The sequence below is a fragment of the Apteryx mantelli genome, chromosome 3, assembly GCF_036417845.1.
Source record: "Apteryx mantelli isolate bAptMan1 chromosome 3, bAptMan1.hap1, whole genome shotgun sequence".
Lineage (NCBI taxonomy): Eukaryota > Metazoa > Chordata > Aves > Apterygiformes > Apterygidae > Apteryx > Apteryx mantelli.
The window spans coordinates 57,674,109-57,695,491 of NC_089980.1; the positions used below are offsets into that span (position 1 = coordinate 57,674,109).

Consider the following 21,383-nt stretch of genomic DNA (forward strand, 5'->3'; position numbering starts at 1 on the left):
AAGATATCTTCCCAGCTCCTCCTTCTATACCCTTGCAGACCACTGTCTGCCTCGCCTCCTTTCCAGGTTGGATGAGAAATATCCAGATCCTCACACACATACCACTCAAGCTGATGGGCTCATACGTCTGAAAACCAGGGACAAAGGCAAGCTGGACAATTAGAGAAATGCTGCAGTAGGTCATCCAGAAGAATCAGTTCTGGAGGGGAAAACAGAGTGAGAGCAGAGAGAGTCCATTAATAACAGGCTGGTTTCTTTCCACTTCAGGGCTCGCAAGGTGCAAAGCTTCAGACATGCAAGACTTGACAGGTCTGTAGCACTTACAGTCAGGGTACATATGTGGGGGCCTTTGGCACCACTGAGATGGTTGGTTGGGAAAATGTACCGTTGATCTTATCAGCGTGTACAAGTATCTGAAGGGAGGGTGTCGAGAGGATGGGACCAGACTCTTTTCAGTGGTGCCGAGCGACAGGACGCGAGGCAACGGGCACAGACTGAAACACAGACACTTCCATCTGAACATGAGGAAAAGCTTTTTCACTGTGAGGGTGACAGAGCACTGGAACAGGTTGCCCAGAGAGGTGGTGGAGTCTCCTTCTCTGGAGATATTCAAAACGCGCCTGGATGCAATCCTGTGCAATGTGCTCTAGGTGACCCTGCTTGAGCAGGGGGCTTGGACTAGATGATCTCCAGAGGTCCCTTCCAACCTCAGCGATTCTGTGATTCTGTGATTCAGTCATCCAACAACGGGAGTGTTAGACGCTTGTCACAGGCAGAAATTGGAGGGAGATGGCAGCTGAACAGGGGTCAGGATACTGGTAGCAAAGATGGTGAGAATCCCAGAGATTAGGGAGCGGAAGAGGAGTGCTTCCATGACCAAACAGCAAGAAAGGAAATGCAGCCACAAGAAATGTCGCACAGAGCAGCAATGCAGTTGGAGAAGGGGTCACTAGAGCCGAGCTGAAATGCAAGACTCCTCCAGACCCAGAGGGAAGAGTCAGTGAAGCCAAAGCTGAAAAATAGCAGGCTCCACTACCACGGGATTTGCAAAAGCAGGGAAATCTGGTGAATAACCTGCCAAAGCAAGGGCTCATATCCTCCACAGGTGAGTATCCGGGCGGCTGCCCACAGGATGGGAACAGTTTGTGCTGAGCTTAGTGGTTTCACCTTGGCCGGACCCCCCGGCTCCCAGGGATGCAGTCCTAGGGCACTGCGAGAAGCAAGCTACCAGGGGTGATGTCTGTTTAACATGGGACTGACGTTTGTGATTTCTCCAGTCTCTAACTCACTCTTAGTAAGTTAGTGTTTAATATTTGCCAATTCAAAAAAGAAAAAAAAAGGTGGAAAGTTCACAACACCTCAGATGTAAGCAATATGATATTAGACAACTTCCTCTTTGAAACACATTGTGAGACTTGCAATGTTTAGGAAAAACTTACTGACTAATATATTTTCCATAACTAAAAAAAAAAAATCATACCACTCATTCAAAACAAACGCTTTGGAACTGAAATTGCTGTCTTTATTGTGCATTATTTTCCCCTTCAACTCAGGTTCTTTTGGAGTCTTTCTTTTAGGTTCATAGGAACTTGAATTTTATTTTTTTCTTTTATAATCTCTTCAGGGCTAGATTTTGTTATCATGTTCCACACTAAGGTCCTGTTGTCTTTTTTAGTCTACAGGAAATAGTAAAATTTACTTTACAAAAGAAATCTAATTTGATACTGATCTTTCCATCATTAATGTTAACAAAAGATGACTAAGTCAGCCGTCTGACACTGAGCTACAGCTAGTGAAACAGAAGGGAAAAAATCAAATGTCCTTTTTTCCACCATTGTTTGTTGTATAAACCTTAGAGAGATTGAACAGGTATTTTCTCAGGCATTTCTACTTCAGCAAAAAATTCCTAGCCACCCTCCTAAAGCCTAGCATCATGTCTGCTTTTCTATAAACCACACCATATAACCCATCTGCTTTCCCATAAACCTACCTTTGAATTTCTTTGGAGCGTAGGTTTGACTTTTCACATCTGCCCAAGAATGCTCCCTCTAAAACATCTTGAACATGCTGGTAGAAATACATCCTGTGTCATGGAAAACAAACCACAAAAGACTAGCTGTTGATTTTATCCATGCAATGGCTAAACATAATGTGTATAGTAGCTGCATATACAAAAGGACTTCCTACAGAAATGTGGATTTATTTTAGCATGGGAGGAAAATAAGTGAGTGTATTAAAGGAGTCAATGTGAAGAACACAGAATAACAGTGTGCTTGGCACTAAAGGCACACTGGTGTGATGTTAATATACTTCTGATTTACATTAGTACAGACTCAAGCTGGCTGTGACTTTTTGGTTAGTGTGAATGTAAAGCTCACTAGTCACTGATCTGAAATGTTTCCCTCAGGGCAACTAAGACAGAGTGATGACTTAAAGAAGGCTGTCATCATTGTGACTGTCACTTACTGTCCATAGAACAAAGCATACTTTAGAAACCTAAATCGAGGTATTCAGTAAATCAGTTCAGTTTATTATGGAATTGGAAAAAAAAAACCATTTTGTGAAGAAGACAACATAGAATAAAAGGCCTTGCATCTTTATACAAATCTTGTTCTGCAAGTAATGCAGGTGTAAGAGAGTGTAAAATCAGATGTCTCCATTACTTTATGTAAATGACAGCTTTCTAAATCATCTTTTTGTTTTCACCTGTGATTCACTTCCTGTGGCTGTCCTTGCTACATACTCAATAATAATGATGTAAACTACTGTTGTAAATGACAGAAGAAAAAATATTTCCTTTCTTTACACAGAGACGTTGAAGTTCTTATGGAAAAGGAAGAGCTCTGACTCTTCAATACCTGCAGCTATGGCAACATACCAGTAAATCCTCTAATAAAGTTTAGAACAATGGTAAACTTCTATTACAGCATGCCCAAATCAAATAGATTTTTAGCAAAGGACAACATGTATCTAAAACTCTGCAAAGTGATGTGAGACTGCAGTGATGAGCAAAATCAGAGTGACTAGCATCTGCTTCATGACGATAATCGGTAATTTGTCAGCATTTACGCCACCATAAATTCATCAACCTGGAACATATCTGAGGGAAATGCTAGGACTGGAAGAGCAGGAAGGCTGCTGGTCCAGATGAAGATAGCGACAACTCTGGATAGGGAAGTTTCCAAGTCCCCATGTGCTGCACGCTCCTTTCAAACACATGCTACCAGACCTCACCCAAATCACACAGGCACTAACGCCACGCACATGCACAACATGCCGAAAACCAAGAACCTCCTTTCCTGACACATATATCTAAAGACAAAATGACCTCCTCAGGGCCCTTCCAGCCTGAATTATTCTATGATTGCATTGTGTAGGTTTTTTGCTACGTGCCAACACTAGCTATAGCACCAGATTACACAAATCTGAGAAAAAGGTGCAGCTGGCTGCCCGCAGGCAGCGAGAGGCACCCCTGACAGGGAGAGACTCTGCCCCCGTCAGCTGCCTCCTGGGAGCTCTCTGAGCAGAGCAGCCAGCCTGGAGAATACCAGTGCTGCCCTCAGTGCTGGGATGCAATAGGTTGATATAACTTCAGCTTCTAACTGCCAATACCAGGAAAATGTTCATACGCTGGAAGTAAAAAGCAGCAGATACCAGCGTTTCAGTGCCTGCCATGTTTCATGAGCACTTAGGAAGCAGGATGGCTGGGCTGGTGCTGCCTCTGCAAACAACGAGGCTTAATGTCAGGTATCTAAAGTGGCCCAAATATTACTTTACTGGGGTTAACAGTAGGTACCGCCATCTGAGACTGCTGGCCTTACCTCCCAGGTACCAGGCGGATCGCTTTCCCTCAGCAGTGGATCACCACACTGGTTCCCATATTTGCCCTATGATACCTCTCTTTGCAGTGACACTTCCCACAAATGCTTTGTTAATATTAAACTGCATGTGTGTATACCAATGGACAAGGAGGCAATGATTTAAAATAATTAGAGACGCTTAGGCCATCTGCACTTTTGATTTCTTAAAAATGTTTACCATGTAATTTCCAAGGAAAGTGCACACCGGATGACTGCGATTGCAAACTGCGTTGTGACTCAGCTGGGGCTGACTCCCAAGTCCCCCTGCCTCACTGCCACCATGTAGCAAGCAGCAGAGCCGCCGGCCTGAAAGCCCTGCCCTCCTGCCCCACTGCGCTTCACACGCAGCACCCGTGCTGAACGAGAAGCCTCTCCCAGCCGACTATCACATCAATACATCCGTAAGTGCTTTTAGAGACACCCTTACTTGTCATTAACTCTCCACAGTTAATTTTTACACAAAGTCAGATACAACATGTTACAGAACAAAAGTCTTGAAAAGTTTTGTTTTATTTCAGAGGTTTGTCTGTCCCCTCCCACTGCGCCAGAAAACTTCTTATCTCCCCAAGCATTTATAATTCTCAAGCAAAGATTGCAAATTTGGCACATGCAGATTATTCATCTGCATAGGAATTCACTCAAATCACATTCGCATTTATTGATTTTTAACATAGGAAAAGAAAATTACAGATATCTATACAAAAAGGCAACCACTTAAGAGCATTTCACAGGTGCTATATTGTTGATTCTTTGGCTCAAGCAGTGAACTCTGGATTTTTTTGTCAGGATGAGATGCAAAGTATGTTGGGCGTATCTAGCACCATTTGAGAAATCCTAAGCTATCCAGGTAACATCTGACACAGGACCTCTGGAAGGCTATTGCCCTTCTTCAGAGGGAAGTGAAGGCAAAGCAGAATACTCTTAAGGCATCTCAAACGATGCTAGCTGCCTGCAAATTGCTGAATTGTTCCCCAAATCTTGTTTCTTCTAATGAAGATCAGCTGGTAGCTTCCTAGCTTAAAAAAATCTCTGCCTACTATTCCAGGAGGCTCCATACCCAACCTCTCTGCCCCTTCCCTCATTTTAAAGTCAGTCTTCTGCTAGGGACAGAAAAACATTCCTTAGCTGCTAAGTTCATCTCTGTGTTCAAAAACCTGAAAACCTGTCAGTCCATACAGTTTAGCTCTGACCTGCCATGCAGGGCTCCACCTTCAGAAACAAATGAAAAAATCATAACAACTTCAGACAGGATATTACTGCACCTGCTCAGATTTATGGATGTATGTGCAAGAACTTTGATGGGTTGGGGATGCTTCTCTGTAAAACAGGCAAGGCCATTTAGAAACCAGATGTCTGGCAAAACTACTCACGAGTGTCCTAGTGCACTGGGCAGCAGCCTCATATATCCAGCTAGTTTTAGTATAAAATGCAAAGCGCTGCTGAGGCTGAAGGCAAATGTTCAGCTTTAAATAAGGTAACGGTTTCTGGATTCAAGGCTCACTATTCAGTTATTAACATTTTTCAGGTTAAGAGAATGTCATTAAGAGCATAACAATGTCAATATAACAAAGTATAACAAGTAACAAACCAATTTTAGTGAAGCATTTATAATGATGGATTGTTACCAATTTTAAAATAGTTGTCATACTTCCTTATGTCTGGAGTTGGGAGGTACCTTCACATGCTCCTTGACTGATTTAGCAAAACACAGACATTTACCTTGAGATAGCTGCCTTGAATCCCTTCAACAGACAGTGGAGAAAACAGACACATTCAGGGCATGAGGTGTATATCTTAACACGGTGTCTAAAAAAGGCAAATGAATCATGCCATAAAAGGGCCTGTTTCTCCCCATAATGATAAAAGACATGCCAGGTGATCCGCTCAGCTTGTGGAGACAGGGTACTTCCCACGATGAGCAAGCAGGATCCCACCTGCAATGCCTCATGCTGATAATGGCCCCAGATACTACGACAGATTGAAGGGGAAGATACAGAAACAGAAGGCCAAGAGCTTGACCTAGATTATCTTAGATGTGTTTAAAAAAGTACATTCCATTCTTTAGACATGTTTTCACCTTTTTGGAAAGCTGGTATTGTCATTTTTTTTAATGTGGGGCATTTCCCTTGATCGGGTTGAGAAGGGCAGTTCTCGGTGAGTAGTCACATTGAAATACAGGAGGATATGCTCTGCTTTCTCTATTAAGGAGGCAACACTGGGATGTTTGTAAGCAGGAAAACACGATATCTTCAAATCATGTCAGCCTAGTCAGAAATATGTCAGACGAACCTGTGGTGTGTCAGTTGAGCACGGAGTTGTGTCCACTTGAATCGCTGCAGTGCTGCACACTAGACTTCAGCACAGCCTAAGCCTTCCCAAGAGGGCAGTTTTTCAGGCAGCCCCTTCAGCTGAAACATTGCACCTGGATGGGCAGTGCATGTCTGTGGTGCAGCCTAGCAGGTTCAGCCCAAACAAAAAGCTCCACCTGCAGAGAAAAATGAAGAGCAGAGGAGCTGGAAATAAAAGTCCCACAAGACACTGAATCTCAGCTGGACACATGAAAGTTTTTAAGAAAAGATGAAAAGAAGTATTTCAGTTAAACAAGCAGCATGTGTAATTTTGAGACTCTAAAGGCCATATAACGTTGATTCATTTCTAAAAAAATATGACTTCCCTGAAATGTCTCAACTTTTCATTCCAAGTCATGATGAATAAAAATTAAAAGTATCAGAATTTTCCATAGAATGGAAATCCTTGTCTTATTACCCACCTATAAAAATGATCTCAGGTTACCTGCTGTTAAGATGGATGTGGAAAGGAAGTGAAAAAATGAGATTTTTCTTTGTCAGTGGCAGCATTTCAATTTTTCAGTGATTCAGGAAGAACAGACTCTCCTGATACGCTTTCAGAGGTAGTGCTTTCAAAATAATGATTTTTTTTAATGAAAAATTATATTTACCAGAAAAAAAAAGATAGCAATCCTGTGGTATATATTTCTCGGAGCTGTAATTATAGTTCAGCTCTCTTCAAGGTAAATTAAATCCATGAAGAACAATATTTTTGCTCAGAACCAAAATGGTATTTAGACTAACCTATGTCCCAAACCATTTCCTTAACTTGTTTCTAAAGACAAGATTTCTTCATGTGCCAGCAATTCCCTGAAGGACAGGTGTTTAGAATGGAAGTGATTATGAGAAACTGATGATTTTCACATTAATTTAACAAATAATGTGAAATCATTGAACAGTAACACAGTAACTCTCTTTTTTTAATTATAAAACAAGAACATCTTTTTCTTCTGACTTCAGCACAAGTAGAGCTTTTCCTTTAAATTGATGTTTCAGGCAATCTCACACACTCCCTGATCACCTTAACATTTTATATACATCTGGTATGCACATTTACTTGCACTATATGCCCAAGGGTCAAAGTATGGTGTAGGCAGCACGTGCAATTAGAGTAATCAAATATTTATGCAGATGTATAGCACTGCTGGATGTACTTTAAGTGCTATATGCAAGAAACAAAATATGGGTGTGGAGGAAAACACTCTGCACAATATAAAGGCTGTCCACAGGCAATAGTTACTGGGAACTTTGTTCAAGTAATACTACCCACCTTCTGCTCTTTTTTTCCCCCAGGCTCTACATAAAATGGAGTCACAGAAGAAAATAAAAGTAGCAGATCCTAGATTTCTGTTTCACTTAATTCCCTCCTTTCTAAATATCCATCTTTTTACACGTGAAGGCAATATTTTTCTTCCACTTCTTCCTATTGTAACTTGATACAGCAATTACATATGTGGAGATAAAGTATTTAAGAATGTTTTTCCTTGACCATAGATAACTTCATATGTCTTGCCAAAAGGCAGTATGTTTCCCCCCACAGGACATGGAGTCAGCCATAGCTGTTTCCAGACAATTTACAAAAGAGTTTTATAGTCTCAGGATACCAAAATAAGGTGTAATGAAGTGGAGGAGGTCTATGTGCTATCACAACATCTTGCAACAAATAACCTTCAAAGGAGTGTTAGATAAAATGGCCAAATTTGTACTTTACGTGCATCGTTTCTGAAACCTATCCCCAATTCTGCAGGCCTGGAAAAGAGCGAGTCACAAATCACTTGTAAGAGTGGAAGAGTTCTTTGGTTAGTGACCAAGGAGTCCAACTCCCCTGGGGAGCATGAAGCTGCTTATTCAAGGGCATGAGCTAATATCTGACTAAGGGGCTTTCAAGGGGCCCTTTGCCATGTCATGGGTTTTAGCCTGGGGCTAAAGTGACCATAAGGAAAGATTAAGAAAAATAAGACTATTAATGTAATAGGCTTACATTTACCTCAGTTCCTCCACTGGAGTATGTGTCTGGGCCATGAAATAAAAATAGAAAGCCCTCAACCAGCTCTAAGTCAGTGTGTGGAACAGCTCCATCTTATACAGGAATGTAGGAGGATCACCTCCAATAGAGTTAGAAAAAAATGGCATTCAATGACAGTTGTTTCCAACATGTTCTTTGGAATAATCTAGATCTCATCTTTTAGATTGTATAGTATCTGTTTTCCTGTCACCTTGTTGCTGTTTTCATTTCAGAATTAACTGCACAAATGATTTTTTTGTCACAAGAAGCAATGGACATTTCATTTTGCTATCTAACTATGGAGAGGTCAACTTTTTCACCTAAAAGAGAGTCCCAGGTCCTTCTGACTTCACGTAGTTTACTTGTGATCAGTAGGCAGACTTCTCCACGGTTAAATGTCTGCCATCAGGTTGAACTATTCTGCCTACCCATTCAATCTTTTTTAAAATGTACAGAGACTAAACACTAGACTGTCTTTGAAAAACCTCCAAAATTCCATCAACTGAATATAATTTCTGTGTTCTTGGCATACATAATTGAGTTCTGAGCACCACCCATACTTCCCTTGAGTTTTCACTGACGTATTTTCAAGGCCTTTGGTCAATGTCCACTTAGCTCTCTGCAAGGAAAGTGGATGTGCCAGGAAGCACAAATAATGGTCTAAGGATACAGTCACTCTGGTAATTACCACTACTGAGGAGCTGTGCTTGAGGGGGACTTTCATACCCCCCCAGAAGAGCGTAGCTGGTGTGATCTGGTTAGAGGAGCAAGGCCCTGCATGGGACTTCTTGCAGCCACAGCCACGTGGAGCAGGGGACTGGCCAGGAAAAGGAATCCTTCTGACATTTCACATCTATTTCTCCCCTTCCTCACAGAGAGCAGAATGGGACTTTTGTTACCTCTGATAATTAACAAACCCAAGGAACAGCGCTGAACAAGTATCATGACCAGCTCTTGTGTACTCCACTATGCTTGGGCTGAATTTGGCCCTGACATATCTCTATTGAGCCAGTGCCTGACAGGCAGAACTGAAAACGCTGCACATATCTTTTGGAAGAATCAACACTTGACAAAGTATCCTGAAATGAGTTTCTCTGCCAGAAGTTATGCAGCACCAGGTTGAACCAAAAATTCCTTGTTGCTATGGTTGCCACTTCCTCTAAATCTCTTTACTACTCCTTGTTGAACAGCAGCAAAGGAGAATAAAACATATACAACACTTGTAATTGCCTAGTGCATATTTTAACATTTGTCTTTGGTGGCTGCTTTAAATTATGCAGTAATTTTGCTGGCATGTTTCTTCAGTCTCTCTTTCCTAAGAGGATACATTTTACAGTGCTGAAATTGGACACTGGGTGTAAGAATCACACATTTGAATATTTTTTTCAGTAGCAAATGTGTCACATGCAATGTATTACAGCTCAAGCTGTAAAAATTAAGTGGCATTTGCATTCATTAAGTATACATGAAATCTAATTCCATTAGGTCCAGTAGCATTAAGGTCTGTCTGTTGCTGCTGCTGCTGTTATAGCTTAAGGACATTATATCTTCTGGGAAGATTCTGTTTCATAACCTAATAAAGCCAGGAATTAGATCCTGGCTTGATGCCTTTGTAAATTCAGCTCAGTGAACATGCAACATGAAAGCTGTAGATGTAAATTATTTATATTCATCATTGTCCAAAATATTAATTTACCCGAAAAGGTTTAAAAGATTAAGCAAACTGTGGGCACCATGCCCACAGCAGAACTAATTTAAGAGACAACAATATGATTTGCTGAAGCCAAGTCTCACTCATAATCTTCCAGCTTTGTTACAGATATGGTACAGAAGAACTGTTAACATTTCATCAAGGCTATTTAAAGAATCAAAATCTTACAGTTATATTTCACTCAGCTTCTCAGAAACGTTGATCTGCACAGTTCCCTAGGAAAATCAGGGTTGCTTTACCTTTTGGATTTTGATGTTTTTTTAGCTGACATAGAAGTTAAGCAAACAGCAGAAAGGCAAAATGTGAACCACAATGTTTTGCAGTTTTTATAATGTATTGTGCTGAAAGGATAGTTTGATTGCAGTATTACAAGCACAAGCCCCAACTCAGCAAATAAACCAATGTGGACAAATCACTTTGGTCTGCAGAGTTTCACAGAAGACAACATAATGAAGAACATGAGGCTGCCCTCCTTACTACTTCTGCAAAATCAAATCTATGAATTAAAAAGCATTAACTGAATTCTAACTGGCACTTTCTAAGAGATACATCCAGGCTCCAGTGTAAGCTTTCTTCCAGAACTTCATCCACAATCCTTAATTTCTAACTATCAAATTAGCCAGGGTTTACAAAGTAAAACCTTACCTTTTAAAGTCTCGGATTTCTTCTCTGATTCTTAAGGACATTGTCAAGTTGGTTCTCCTGTCAGAAAAAAACAGCAGAATGTTTATTTCTAATGAGCTGAGCAACAAATCTATTTCCATGGAGATGTGGGAAACAGAAAGGTTTTACTTAATTATGTATAAATGATGCCTTGTTTTCCTGTAAGTAACTCCCCGCTGGTCTGAGAGGTTATTTTGCAGAAATTGAAGTTCAAAACACTCCTGTTGGAGACTGTGTCTGCCCACATAATTTCAAAGGCACAAGTGTCCACAACAGGCAAGAGATTATTATTTTTGTCTATTCAAGGTAATATATGTATTATGTATAAATATATTTACTTAGTTATTTATTAAATGTGATTAAACTCATGGCAACCTTACTGCTATTTTCAAACTATTCCATCATCTGTTAAAAAAAAAACAAAACACAACAGAACCTACCAAGCTAGCCCTTGGAGTTCTTTAGAAAATAGCATTTATTCTGCTTTTGATATGCAGACTGAAAGAATTCATTTAATCTAACAAAGGTATCTAAAAAGGAGCCATGTAAGTCTAAGCTAAGTCACCCATACCTTTCTCCATAGTCAATGGAGAGTGACAGGGACCTGCAGAAAAGAATCAATCTCATCTTAAAATAAGTGGCTTAGATAAGAGAGTTGAGACATTTTGGAGGTCACTGTTGCCCTCTAGGAGAGAATGCACTGGGTAGCTTAGATGACTAATTTTTAGAAAGCTAAACTTAATGAGATCCATCTCGATATCTACTTTAACTGGAATCCACTTTGAAAGCACAGTCTCAGCTCTGTGAGTTTCCCATTAATTTACCACAGCTGTGTGAGTCAACATTAACCGTTTAATCTATAACAAAAAGGTATGCAGGCTATCAGTTAGCAGCAAACTGTCCAGGCTGTCAAATATCCAACTTACAGAAAAAGCCATAATATAAAGTTTTAGTTGTATTTAGAGAGAAATTAAATGCATAAATTTTTATTGAAGTTGAAAAAAAAGTTGTATTTCATTTTCTGCTTTCTACTTATCATGTTTTCACATGAGTGTCACTCTGGAACCTGACCTACCACCAAGTATGATCAGATCCCCTGGCCCTGGCCACTTTGTACTGCCAAAATGACGCAAAACATGCAGAAAAAGCCCTTCAGGGGAAGCTAAGATTACTCTGTCTACAGCTTCTCTTCAGTGTTGACCTGAGTCAGTCGATCCTGGCCTTTCCACCACAACGCTCTGTGCTGACATGTATAAAACAATGCATTTTGGTGTTGCACTGCCTCTGAGCTGGGAAATATTCTGGGGAGGTTATTTTTCTTGGGTTCTCACGGTACAACATACAAAACTGCTCTTCATTTACAGAGTGCACTTACTCTCTTTCTCCTTCTCTCTCTGGCCTAGCATAGAGTCTATGGCAATGAGAGAAAGATATTTTATGTAAACCACTTCCAAATGCAGTTACTCATTAATAATGCAGAGAGCTCTAAAGGGAGAAACCCATGACATTTGGCAGCAAGAACTGTTAATGAAAATGTCACTAAAGAAGTCAATCTGCAACCCATGAAACAGCCGCTCTACCTTTTCGTTTCTTTCCAGTTTTCTGCATATCAGATATGTACCTCTGGGTACATTTCCCTTAAGTTAATCTTTTGGGGCACCAAGACACCTTTTTACCTGGAGGTGGGCATCCGTCTCTGGCAAACTGGTCAATTTGAGGGGAGGCTCTCTATTTAAATGCTTGGAAATGTGACAGAAATATAGCAGTTACATATGGGACTAAATGGCAAGGCTGAGGAAGGGGAGATTCCAGTGACTGGCTGTAGGTTATGCAATTTCCAGCAGCGCTGATCTGGAAGTTGTGACACAGCCCTTGCTTTGCTATGTATTTGGTAGAGCTGATAACTGGGCATCTCTCTGGCTTAGATCTTGCAAGTTCTTCATGTTTGTAACTCATGCTGTTTGCTGCAGTCTCCTCCTGATCACATCTATGTTGTTGGGCTCTCAAATTATTTAGCTCATCCAAAAGACCTAATCCAACAATTCTGCTAAAAATTACCCTACTCCTTCAGACCATTTATAATGGACTATATTATCTGGAAGCAACTGTTTGACAAACTGACTCAGACTGACGATGAACATCCCTTTTCTCTCTGTTTCCTGGGGACTTTCCATTTCCACATGTGCATGTTAAGGGCTTTCCTTCAAAAAAACAGCCATTGGTATCAGGGAGAGGTGACATTTCTGCCTGGGTGCACACATGTTTGTCATGGCTCATGTTCATAAGCTGTAAGGGAAACAGATGCCTTTCTCCCTGTTTTTGAGGGAGATTTATTTCTTTCAAGATCTGAATTGTATGCATGTGTTTACATTAAGCCAGGGAAATTTTGTGGGTAAAGTCAATATCTTTTAATGAAAAAGCCACCATATTTAGAAAAATACCCAAGCTTTGGGGCACACAGAACATGAATAAAGCATGTGTCCAAAAGCTTGTCCATTATTTTTTTTCTAATTATATTATTGGTCTATTAAAAAAATACTACTCTATTCACAAACTTTATCTGCCTTATGATGTTACAGTATTACGGCTGTAACAAGCTTACTACCATAATACTGTTTAAATCACACATTGTCTCCTATTCGTGCTTAGTATATCCTATCCCAGTTTGTCAGTACAGTCCTTTTCCCATCAGCTAGGATACTGGCTCAGGCTTTTACACTCTAGTACTATAATCCACTGGTGGATTCTATTTCTTCTCAGCATAGAGTGGCAATTCAACATGATGTGGCGAAAGATGGCAAAAAAGTAAGTGTCATTTCCCCATCCTGCAAAGAACTGGAGGCACAGAGAGACTGCCACTAAACTAAGTCTGCCCCCCCTTTCCCTGTCACTGTACTTGGCAACAAGAAAGAAAAGAGTACTGAAAATTTTCACACTAGGCAATAATAGATTGCCAGTGATGGGCGGAGAAAAGCAAAGCAAAGCTGTTCCTTGCTGAAGTGTTAAAAAATAAATGAAAGTCCAACAGACAGATGAAATGTAACCAGCATTTCAGAGCACTGCTCCTTTTGCCTTTGAAACTTGCACCCCAGTTTGGCAGCTGGCGATGTGGAAGGTCACTAGCACGTCTCAGCTGCCGCGGGATGCCTGTGGGACAGCAGGCACCACTGTCTTATAGCCCATATTGATTTGCTGCAGGTTGTCCCTGGATCCAACTGCTTTTTATTGTGCAGGACACATATTGCGTTATGCCTTGGTGGATGTACTTCACTGTCATGCCTGATCAAAAGTGTTGCCTTGGAGCGATCTTAGCTTGAGAGAACCCCAAGCAGTTTTATAAGAAGTCACCTGAAGGTGACACCTGAGAGGAACAACATTAAAGCCTATTCATCTCTCTTGTGTCCCTGGCTACTTCAGACAGCTCACAAACAAAGCCTCTCTCTGCTAGCTGGCACTTGGAGAGTAAAAGGACCCTTATGCCCTTGTTCATGTTTTATCAGGGCTTCCTAAGTTGTTAAAATAACTAAAAATGCTGACTCTACTCAAGAAAACTGGATTTTTAAGTAAAGATAGTTAAGTAAGGATATGCTTTAAAGATATTTAACTAAAGATAAAAACATGTAAGGTAGTGAGCTTGCTCTTTTACAAGGCCAGGGAGAAACCAATGGCACAGAGACATCATTTCAGGCCTGATTTCAAGGCACAAACCCACCTGTTACACAAAACAACAACATACCCATGTGTGCATGCAGGCAATTCCCCTGAGCAGTGGGAGCTGCAGTCCCCCAAAGGTTTTGCCTCGTCTCCGAGCACATGCCTCCGCTGCGGGCAGAGGTGTGAAGCGGAGACGCCTGAGCCAGGGAGCCTGGGCTAGCTCCAGAGCCAGGGGAAGTGCAGCCAGTGCAGGGCGACAGCACGTCTGCGCTAAAATGTCCTACTGGCACAAGCTGAGCAGATCTCCCGCGTGCTGGGCTGAAGCACCATGCCCTTGCTGCCCTGCGTCGCTGCTGTTCAGCAGAGACGCTCACAGTTTGGGGAGACGGAAATGCTCTTCCCTTGAATCCACTGCTGGTTTATGCAAGCAGCGGAGTCCTGTGGAAACAACCTTCTGGTCAGTGGTTATAGCAACACTGCCAAGACTGCGCTTCCTTGCCCCTTGATTCAGTCTGCCGACAGTATCTTTTATTATTCTACCTAGACTGATTTTCTCCCTATAGGTACAGTACCTTGAAGTAGCCAAACAGATCAAATTCTCCTTCTGCTTTTGTCTTTTTCAGGCTAGGCACATTCACAAATTCATATGTTTTCTTATAGCCCTCAGTCAGTTCTATGTCCATCTGCTGAAATCAGGAATACAAATTACAGATGATGGGTTGTGGTCAGCAGCCAAGAATGGGTTAAGCGAGTCTCTTGGACAAAATAAAAAATGCCACATCTCTTAGTAGTTGAGACAGGACTTATCTTGGGCAAAAACACTTTGATGGGACTGCCAATGTTATTTATCTCCTGTGTCTGACAAACAGTTGGAAGGAAGAATTTGTTAAAGATTCAGCATCCTTTCTCATTTGGTTAAGCGCTCAGAAATCTCATACCCAGTAGCCTTCTGAGCAGACCTCCTCTGAAGGCAGGGAAGATTCCTCAGGTGAGAAAACAAATCAGGCAGCTTGCTTAGGAGAGAAAACAGCTACTCTTTCAGACTGTGCCCATTACACCTTGTCTTTTCCTTACAAGGTCAGCAGGGGAATCCCTCGGTCTGGGCAATGCCGGACGTCACAGCAGACACTAGAACCGTCTCTCTGCTTTTACAGTCAATGCATTTTTCATTTGCATATGGGGTTCCCAGTAAAAAACACCAGGTTCATCCTTTGTCATCAGCCAGCCACAAATCGTTCTGTGGCATCAAGGGATTTAACATATTTCTCTTAATTAGCCCTACTTAAAAATGGGAGGAAATAGTTATTTCCTCTCTTTTTTCATCCACATGGAAGTGTAAATTTTCCATTTTTTTCTTATTTTTGCTACACAGTGCACCAGGGTCTCATGTCCCAAAGTCCTTTAAAGGTGTAAGATATCAAAGGTGTATATCAGACACTACCAAGCAATGGTAAGTGGACAACCCTGAAAAGGGCACCTTGAGAACTACCGAAAGACTTTGCAAGTCAAAATACAGACAAATTCACTTAATTTTTCAGAGCTGTTTGAAAGACCGAGTGCTGACAAACATTTAGAGATATTCAGAAGTTCTTCAATGAAATGTTCTCTTATCGGAAAATACCAGGTCACTGAAACAAGTGTTTTGCAGGGAAACATACCAGCATTGCCAAAACTTTTGTCAGAAAAGATTTCTCATCTCCAAGATGTGATTTATGATCAAAACCCAAGAGAGGTTTAGAATCGACAATAGCCTCAAGTCCTGGGCTCTCACAGACCTGAACTTAGGACACCTGTGTGCTAGGCAGGTGCTATAAATCACCAAGCTATTAACTACCTACTGAAGTCAGTCTCACAGGTTGGCACTGTTCCATTTTGCATAAAAAATGAAACATTGTGAAAGAGATCCCTGATATTTCTGTGGTCAAAGTACTTTTCTGGAATGCTGGAGGCTGGCAAAGTTGAATCTTTTACACCTGATGTGAGTTGACTAATAAACTGTTGGCTATGCTAAGTTGGGCTCTCTCTTCCTTTCTGCATTTTTTCTTCACAAAAATATGAGGAATTTGGTTTCAGCTCTATAGGGAACAAAAGGGTTTTTTTTCTGAAACCTCGAAGTTGTGCACAACTAGAAAATCATCTCTCACCCAGCTGCTAGACATGACTCATCCCTGTAAGATGGCCATGATTTTCTTTTGGGAAACTCAATAGCTTCCAGGTGAGCTGCAGTGCAGCACATAATGGGCATGTCCTTAATTTGCAGGGGTTTCTAAAGCAAGAAATTAAATTAAATTAAATTAAATTAGGCTCCTTGGAATTTGGGAGCAGAGACTCAGATTTAACAAGGAGTTAGAGGGAGAGAGTAGCAGGAGGTGGGGAGTAGCATGGTTTATACTTTGTGTCTTTTCCAGGGTTCTGCTGCTTCGTGCTCATGGGAATCTAGGATTCAGGAATGAGATTTTTAAAAGCAGCCTGCCCTGGATATGGGCGCTGAGATGAAACATTTGTTGCAGAGGGACCACATAATTTTGCAGTTTTGGTGGATCTAGGTCCCATTTTAGCCTTAAATCAGTGTTAGGATATAGCAGTTCATTCTAGCTTAGTGCCCCTGTTTTCACCTTACCACAAGTTAACCGGGGGCCATCGTACAACCAGTTATTGTTTCATGTAACCAATAATACATCTAGCTGTCTGGATCACTGCACACTTATATATCAACAATAGGACATGAGTTAGGAGTCCTTGGTCCTGCTGTTTCACATATGAAACGGCAACGAAGCGTAGCCACCATGTCAAAAGCTGCTATGGGGGCTGGGCAAAGTGGAGAGTTACCCAGGAGACTTCAGTTTTACTTACACAAAGCAGCTGTTTTTGAGTTGTGCCCTTACAACCACAGTGTGCATATCCATATATGCATGCACGCTACAGTTCAAAGAGGCAGGAACGACTGCATGCAGCCTGGCATTTTTACATTTGAGTATCCCAAGAGAGATGGCGAAAACGCCAAGGGAAAGAAGCTGGCTATCTCCTGGCGCTAGTGGGCAGCGAGGTGTTTTTGCAGCCTGACTTGCTGTGTTTTCCCACACGGGCCAAGTCAGAGCACCATGCAGCATTAAACAGCGCTTCCCAGCAGAGCAGCAGTCTCCTGCTTCTCCTCGCACCCAGGCAAACCACTGCGGTCAGCCTCGAGCAAGATGCGCTACTGAGGCGGCCAGGCCTCGGGGAGCGTCCCTTCACTCTTTCACCCCATTTCATCAAGCAGCCACAGCGAAGAGAAACCAAAACTTTACATGCTCCCCCTGTAGCAGGTGTATATTACTATTTAGAAAGAATGACCTTTACAAATCAGCTGCACGATGCTGTAGCACAGAATAAAATTGAGTCCCCCCCCAAGCAAAGCTCTTTCGAGGTGCCTAGGGATCTCCTGAAAACCTCCAGCTCATCAAAACACTGAAATAAGTAGAGAGCTGGCAAAAACCATGATGAAAGTAGATGTTGATCTGCCTTTTCTCATCAGTCCCTACCTAAATCAGCCTTCAGGAACAACACAGAGCAGCCCTAGCATTTCTCCAGAAATTGCAGATTAGCCTTTTCTTGAAGATTTCAGATGGCTGAAGGCCCACTGTCCCTTTGAAAAGCCAATGATAATTATTATTCCCCTTTCAGTCCTCCCAAAACAACATTTCCAGATTAGCTCTTTCAAACACAAAATACCAGTTTTCTTCTGAAAACTTCCTGTGGATACATGCCAACTATTAAGACCAGGGAGTTCGGCAAAAATCCTCTGGGATGTAAATGGCGCAGCTTTTGTTTCAGGTGTGCTGGCTGACAGCTGATACATACTGCCAGTGAACATGAAAAAACATAACTGTGTTTATCTGCACCTACTGTTTAGCTTGTGGCCATCGTCACATTAGGTAAAGCCTTCAGTCCTATTTGAAGAGACAGGTAAACAAATTTAGCCTAAAATAAGCATATCAAGCACCTGTAGTTTTTCCTGCATGACAGACTGTATGTGTTTGTGCCTATGTGTATGTCAGACAGTGTTGGAATATTTTTAACACTAAACTGCTGCATTCAGAGATTGGTAAATTAAATAATCATTCATTAGTTACCATAGTGATGCAGATGCAATCACACTGAACAAAGAAGGAATGGCAGGGAGAAGACATGAACAAATGCTGGCAAGAGCTAACAGGCCCTACATTGATTTTTGTTAATATATTTTTATTTATTAAAATCCCTCGACTGCAAGATCTTGTTCAATATTCATTAGTGTTTCACCTGCCTGCAAAGAGAAATGGCAGATATTCTGATATGGCCTGAAAGATTCAAATCATGAGCTGGAGTAAATTGGTATAGCTCTATTGACTTTGGCAGAGCAAAGCCAGTTTACGGCAGCTGGGGATCTGGCAAAAAGAGCATCTAATTCTCTTTAGCTTCTGCAGCAACTGAATACTACTGCATCTTCTGCTGCTTTATAACTTCTTACAGCAGTGCCTTCCAGTAAACAAGAGACAAGACAGGGAGAGGCTGGTTTTTCCAAAGCTAGTTGGCGGATTTAGTCACATAATTGTCATTAATTTCAATGGCAGTTATATAGCTGAGTCTCCTAGTCAGCCTTGAGAATCTCATCAATAATTCCTTTGCTGCTGATAAGAGAAACAGCATGGGGTTAAGAGTAGTACTCATCACGCTAGGTTCAAATGGGGGGGAATGTGCTGCGTTGGCCCAGCACAGCGATCCTCCTGCCTTGCAGGTAGCGCTGCACCCAGCTGAGTACCCCAGACCCCAGCAGCACCGAAGCAAGAAAGCGGGAGCATCAGTCTGCAGGAGGCAAAAGGAGAAATGGGAAGAGGACCCTGCCTTTCTTTGGGTCACCAGCAAACATGCCCGTGGTCATAGGAACCTTCCTGACAATAGTCCCCCTGGAAATGGCCAGTCTGTTTTATGTGCAGGTAAGAGAACCAATATTAAGCTTTTTCACATGCTAGTAAAAAAAAACAAACAACCCACTTCATTGTTATATTGTGAGCTGTGAGATGAAAAAAAGCTTATATTTACATAGTCATTTTTGTGTTACATTTTAATTGATTTTAAAGACTCTCTATATACTGTCTGACTCATGTAAAGGGACCTCTGTTCAGAAGAGAACAGTCTGGGGTTGTTGGCCTGGGTTTTTTTATTTCTATTGTAGGCTTTATGGGTTAATAGCCTTAGATCAACCTCCTCACATTCACAGCATTCTAAAAAGCACAAAACCTTGAGCATATGGTTCATCTCCTCTCTCACTTCCACGGGTACTAACACCACTGAACCTGTAATAGGAGGAAAGAAGCAACTTCCCCACGTTTCTGTGGATTCTTTGCCTCTACCAGTGCCTCGACCAGCCTTCATATACCACCGCTCCCTGGGGATGCAGGCTTCTGCCACTAGAATTCACACATCCCACAGAAAACTCTCCTCCCCTTGCAGCAGTCAGGCAGTGACAGATTCAAGGCTTCTCAGTTCCCGCTGCAGCATAGCAAGCACCTCTAAGCACCTAGTCTCCATCACTAGGACTTGCTGATCTTCTCAGGCATCAGTAAAGCTTTAAGAGCGAATATCCCCACCCCCCCACCCCGGTAGGAGACTCTCACCCTGTGAAGTTGTAAAACTGAACTGCATATGGAGAGCATGTTGACATTGTTAAGATTAATGATATAACAACAGAAAGCACATTTACAGGCAAATGGATTATAATAATTGCCTGAGCAAACAATACAAACAACATATTGCAAATTGGCCTTCAGTGCACTTTAGCGGCATTGCCGTCATCATCGCAATTCCACAACAGGTAGTTTGCTACCTCTGATCTGTGAGGGATGTGATGCTTTCCACAGAGACCCTCTGTACATAACTGCTGACCGCACATAAGCCGGAAAAATACACCCTATGTCTTACTATGCGCCCTGAGATATACCTTAGGGTGCCCCTCCTTGTAGTTTTGTGGCATTCAGCAGAGGGAGTGATGTGGTTTCCGCATCACATGTAGCTTGCCTTTGACTTCCCAGCCAAATTATCAGCTACTGATTGCAGGTGTCCTGGCAGCAAGAGGCCTTCGGCACGAATCCAGTGAGACATTAACTGCTTTAGCACTGTGAGGTGGAGGAGGAAGCAAAAAATAAAAATTTACTAAATAAAATATTACTCTTTCCCATCCCAAACCCAAGAGGTTCAGTATGTTGATTTTTTTTTACTTGTTAGTCCTGTTTCAGGATCTTTTCAGTAGCACTTACGAGTTTTTAATGTTTTTGCATGATCAAAGCCTTTGACAAGAGCATCTGTCACAGACAGCATGGTTGTGAGCCATGGCTTTCATATATATGTTAACCAGCCTTTATAGCATTACAGGGCCTTGGTGACACAAGAGTAATCTAGTTAAGATGCAGCGAAGTCAAAGGTTTCAGCACAATACATCAGAAGACAGAGGAGCAGGGGACTGAAAACTGAAAAGCCAGAGAGCAGCTAGCTTGGTGGCATTGCACTGCACACAGCTAATACGTAAACACTGCTGTCTGAAAGGAGGTGAGCACGTGGGACATCCTCTGTGGGGACAGTTCTGCTTGGAGCCTTACATCAGGAAAGCAGGCTGTGAAGAAAAGCCTTTTCAGCTAGACAAGTGTTTATGCACAACTTAATCCTGAAGTGAGAATCTGGGACAGCTTGAAGTGTTAAAGAATATCACATTACTGTCGTCGATAGCCAAATTTGCCCATCAGCGAAATTCAGTCAGAGATATACATAGAGTGAATTTGCTTTTCCCTCTGAAAAAGTCCCCTTCATGTAACAGGAATCTCTGGCTGGTGTAAAACTGCCTTTGAATAAGACTCATGCCTTGAACCTCCTTAGGAGCTTTTTGAATATCCAACTTAAAGAGTCCTAGCTTCCACCAAGATATCATTTGTCTTATTTATAAAATGACAGTAAACCCAGCACTTGTCCACATTTGCAATCTCTGAGGAGAGCTGCTGAATAAATGCAAGTATTCTGCTTTGCTTTTTTTAATGTAATATTTTCTCTGGAGGCTTAAAAAGCATCATCTACTATAACACAGAATCTTGAGATGAATAGAATAATACAAAATCAAACATTTATAAGGTTAA

General features: G+C 41.7%; 1 long non-coding RNA gene across 1 annotated transcript; it reads right to left on the minus strand.

The window, feature by feature from the left end:
• Positions 1 to 6,263: 6,263 nt before the first annotated feature.
• LOC106487354 (uncharacterized) lies at positions 6,264 to 20,213 on the minus strand. Its single transcript, XR_001293051.1, has 3 exons — positions 20,201 to 20,213; positions 10,570 to 10,626; positions 6,264 to 6,345 (listed from the first exon to the last, which is right to left on the minus strand). It is a non-coding gene; the product is annotated as an uncharacterized lncRNA (long non-coding RNA).
• Positions 20,214 to 21,383: the final 1,170 nt, after the last annotated feature.